Source organism: Schistocerca cancellata, unplaced genomic scaffold, assembly GCF_023864275.1.
Source record: "Schistocerca cancellata isolate TAMUIC-IGC-003103 unplaced genomic scaffold, iqSchCanc2.1 HiC_scaffold_1050, whole genome shotgun sequence".
Classification (NCBI taxonomy): Eukaryota; Metazoa; Arthropoda; class Insecta; order Orthoptera; family Acrididae; genus Schistocerca; species Schistocerca cancellata.
Genome location: NW_026047050.1, coordinates 1 through 5,000, shown reverse-complemented (window position 1 = coordinate 5,000; position 5,000 = coordinate 1). Strand labels below are relative to the sequence as shown.

Here is a 5,000-nt window from a genome sequence, read left to right as displayed (position 1 = left end):
TTGGTTTTGATCTAATAAAAGCGTCCCTTCCATCTCTGGTCGGGACTCTGTTTGCATGTATTAGCTCTAGAATTACCACAGTTATCCAAGTAACGTGGGTACGATCTAAGGAACCATAACTGATTTAATGAGCCATTCGCGGTTTCACCTTAATGCGGCTTGTACTGAGACATGCATGGCTTAATCTTTGAGACAAGCATATGACTACTGGCAGGATCAACCAGGGAGCTGCGTCAACTAGAGCTGAGCAGCCGGCCGCCCGGGAGTGTGTCCCAGGGGCCCGCTGCGAACACGCAAGCGTCCGCTCAATTATTCTGCAAACAGGAGGAGGCTGAGCTCCCCTGCACAATACACCTCGAAACCCTCTCAGGTCCCGGCGGCGCGCAGCGCCGTCCTAAGTACTTGGTCGGGTTCGAGAGAGGCGCAATCGCCCGGAGTTAGGCGAGTAGACGCTTTAGGTGCGACCACCCGTGCTCCCAACTGAGCTTGCCGCTGCCGACAGAGGCCCGGGAGCGTGCTGTCGTGGCATTGCCGGCGGGAGACAACACGCGCCACCTACGGTGACCGGCAGCTCCAACGCCAGCGCCACAGAAGGGCAAAGGCCCCACGTGGGTGCCGAAGCGAACTCTCCCAGCACAGCGCACGTGCCAACACGTCTGCACAACTGCGATACAAACCACCAGCGAGAACCGCTGGGGCGACCGAGCAGCAGACGGCGTCGCGGCGCCGAGTGCCGGGCGGCGGCGCATCCTCAACGCACACAGTCCTCAGTCGGACCAGCACACTGCAGATGTCCACCGCGCTTCGCACCGGGCCCGCGAGGACCCACTTTGGCCGCCCGGCGCCGCGCGCAGGGTGCCCCGGCGCGCAGCTGCGCCGCCTGCCGCGTCCGTCGGCCGGCGCGCCTGCCACTGGGCGCCCCCACCAGCCGGCTGTAGCGCGTGCGCCCACGCACCGCGCGGCCAGCACGCCGGGCGGCCCCCCCTCACCGGCCGGGGACGGTCCCACCCAGCCACCGCCGCGTATCGCTTCACACACAGATTTGCCCTTACTGATTTACCTCCAGCAACAACAACCGCACCACAATGGGTTTACCAGTTGTTCATTTGCGTAACGTCACCAGCAAACGTAGACGTCCATCCCAGTTTGCAAATGCAACGATTATTGCATACCTGTCTGTTAGGTGTCACGACACACTACGTCTGCCCACATACACGCAACAAAATGTGCACGACTAGAGAACACGTGGGAGGTGGCCCCCTACGTATGCGATGTCCATTACGAGACCGACTGTCAACCAGCATCTGTACCATGTCGCAGATGTGGAACGCGGTGCACCATGCTATCACACTGTGTGAGAAGAGACGACTACGTTTGAATACACGCGCCACTACATCAACAGACGGCTCATGCTGATCGCCATCCAGGGCGTCCGTTAATCCCACACGTCTCTATGGCGTACCACACTGCAATGTAGCTGTTATGGGGAGACGGCACGTGGCTGAGTGCACAACATTTGGACCGTATGGTTCGCTGTTGTTGGGCGCAGTCGTTGTACGGTCACACATGTGCCACAGCGTATCATGCAGTACATACGGACCTATGTGCAGTACAATGTGAGGGTTAAGCTTACGACATCAGCGGACAGTGGACACAGGCCGTACCACGACGTAGACTGAGCGCTTCGACATGCGAATGCCAGTGAACAGCTGCGAAGGGCATTGAACACGCAAGCACCTGAACGACCAGCGTGCGAAGGCAGGGGGGAGGGTGGGGGCGATGTACATCCTGCAGTCGTCCACATTACAGTGTACAGCGGGAGCATGTAAAAAGTAAGCAACACTTGCGAAGTGTTGAACATGAAACGATACACAAGAGGGTGGGCGGTGCGAGTAGCGAACTATATTCAGAGGGTTGTGGTTAGACAACACTGGATTAATGTAACGTGTCATATGCCAATTACAGAGCAGGTTAAGGCACAACTTGGGTTAGGTTAAGGCACAACGTGGGTTAGGTTAAGGCACAACTTGGGTTAGGTTAAGGCACAACGTGGGTTAGGTTAAGGCACAACGTGGGTTAGGTTAAGGCACAACGTGGGTTAGGTTAAGGCACAACGTGGGTTAGGTTAAGGCACAACGTGGGTTAGGTTAAGGCACAACGTGGGTTAGGTTAAGGCACAACGTGGGTTAGGTTAAGGCACAACGTGGGTTAGGTTAAGGCACAACGTGGGTTAGGTTAAGGCACAACGTGGGTTAGGTTAAGGCACAACGTGGGTTAGGTTAAGGCACAACGTGGGTTAGGTTAAGGCACAACGTGGGTTAGGTTAAGGCACAACGTGGGTTAGGTTAAGGCACAACGTGGGTTAGGTTAAGGCACAACTTGGGTTAGGTTAAGGCACAACTTGGGTTAGGTTAAGGCACAACTTGGGTTAGGTTAAGGCACAACTTGGGTTAGGTTAAGGCACAACTTGGGTTAGGTTAAGGCACAACTTGGGTTAGGTTAAGGCACAACTTGGGTTAGGTTAAGGCACAACTTGGGTTAGGTTAAGGCACAACGTGGGTTAGGTTAAGGCACAACGTGGGTTAGGTTAAGGCACAACGTGGGTTAGGTTAAGGCACAACGTGGGTTAGGTTAAGGCACAACGTGGGTTAGGTTAAGGCACAACGTGGGTTAGGTTAAGGCACAACGTGGGTTAGGTTAAGGCACAACGTGGGTTAGGTTAAGGCACAACGTGGGTTAGGTTAAGGCACAACGTGGGTTAGGTTAAGGCACAACGTGGGTTAGGTTAAGGCACAACGTGGGTTAGGTTAAGGCACAACGTGGGTTAGGTTAAGGCACAACGTGGGTTAGGTTAAGGCACAACGTGGGTTAGGTTAAGGCACAACGTGGGTTAGGTTAAGGCACAACGTGGGTTAGGTTAAGGCACAACGTGGGTTAGGTTAAGGCACAACTTGGGTTAGGTTAAGGCACAACGTGGGTTAGGTTAAGGCACAACTTGGGTTAGGTTAAGGCACAACTTGGGTTAGGTTAAGGCACAACTTGGGTTAGGTTAAGGCACAACTTGGGTTAGGTTAAGGCACAACTTGGGTTAGGTTAAGGCACAACTTGGGTTAGGTTAAGGCACAACTTGGGTTAGGTTAAGGCACAACTTGGGTTAGGTTAAGGCACAACTTGGGTTAGGTTAAGGCACAACGTGGGTTAGGTTAAGGCACAACGTGGGTTAGGTTAAGGCACAACGTGGGTTAGGTTAAGGCACAACGTGGGTTAGGTTAAGGCACAACGTGGGTTAGGTTAAGGCACAACGTGGGTTAGGTTAAGGCACAACGTGGGTTAGGTTAAGGCACAACGTGGGTTAGGTTAAGGCACAACGTGGGTTAGGTTAAGGCACAACGTGGGTTAGGTTAAGGCACAACGTGGGTTAGGTTAAGGCACAACGTGGGTTAGGTTAAGGCACAACGTGGGTTAGGTTAAGGCACAACGTGGGTTAGGTTAAGGCACAACGTGGGTTAGGTTAAGGTAGAAATTGCGTTACATTGCGGTACAAATTGCGTTACATTGCGGTACAAATTGCGTTACATTGCGGTACAAATTGCGTTACATTGCGGTACAAATTGCGTTACATTGCGGTACAAATTGCGTTACATTGCGGTACAAATTGCGTTACATTGCGGTACAAATTGCGTTACATTGCGGTACAAATTGCGTTACATTGCGGTACAAATTGCGTTACATTGCGGTACAAATTGCGTTACATTGCGGTACAAATTGCGTTACATTGCGGTACAGATTGCGTTACATTGCGGTACACATTGCGTTACACATTGCGGTACACATTGCGTTACACATTGCGGTACACATTGCGTTACACATTGCGGTACACATTGCGGTACACATTGCGTTACACATTGCGTTACACATTGCGGTACACATTGCGGTACATTGCGGTACACATTGCGGTACATTGCGGTACACATTGCGTTACATTGCGGTACACATTGCGTTACATTGCGGTACACATTGCGTTACATTGCGGTACAAATTGCGTTACGAATTTGGTTAAGTTAAGGTGCAAAATGGGTTAGGTTAAGGTGCGAAATGGGTTGGATTACAGTACACAACGTGGTAAGAGAGTGTGTTGGGGGGGGGGGGGCCGAGGTTCGTTGGTAGTGATCATTGTAAGTGAATGTCTGAGGCAGCTTCAGTATGTCACAGCAGTTATGTCTCGTCAGGATGCGCTTTTCGCTCGTGACTGGAGGCGCGCCGCGTCTGTGGTTGCGGCAAGGGAGCGGCAGACCTGTGTGATTCATTCCTGCCATTGTTTCTGTGCCGTAACAGGAGGCAGTGTGGTGGTGTTGGGTGCACCCCTGTGTAGGACATGTGTGGGTGTTGGTGGCTTATCTGAGCAATTGTGGATGTCGGACGGGTGGGATATTCTATTTTAGAATTGGACCCCCTGGTGTGGTTATCATAGTGTGGATGGTGTACTGTGGCGGAGAGGATGCACCGGACGTTGGTCCATGCTGGTGCTTACATATTGTATCTGTGTCTGTTACAGGCAGAGAGTAATGTGTGATAGAGTGTCTCGCTGATGTGTGGTTCATATTGTGTTGCACAGACTTACAGCATGTATAGGGACAGCGGGAATTTGGCATATTGGATATAACTCTTCGTGAAACGCAAGATATAGGGGTGGATTGCAACGTACGAGTGCGGGAAGAGTCCGCCGTTCATCCGCTGGAGTTGCGATTTCGGCGGTTGGGGTGGGGGCACGTGCGGGTGCGGGTGGAGTGATTGTCGGTTGACTACTTCGTGCGACGCAGGCACTGGCGTTCGGGTTCCTGTGGTGGACAGATTATGCAGGCTTTGTGGGTGGCGTCGGAAAATGGGTACTGTGGGACCTAGCGATGTCGTAGTCGGGGTGGCGTCTCATAGATGGCGGTATCGTCGGTGCAGCAGGTCATGTTTCGGGAGACTTGCAGATGGCGGTATTTAGTTTTCGT

General features: G+C 52.7%; 1 non-coding gene across 1 annotated transcript in view; it reads right to left on the bottom strand.

Moving 5' to 3' along the window:
• Nucleotides 1-227, bottom strand: part of LOC126151265 (small subunit ribosomal RNA) — a 1,908-nt gene extending 1,681 nt beyond the window's left edge. The window contains exon 1 of the ribosomal RNA XR_007531892.1: nt 1-227. This exon is cut by the window's left edge and continues 1,681 nt beyond it. This is a non-coding gene — a ribosomal RNA (small subunit ribosomal RNA).
• Nucleotides 228-5,000: the final 4,773 nt, after the last annotated feature.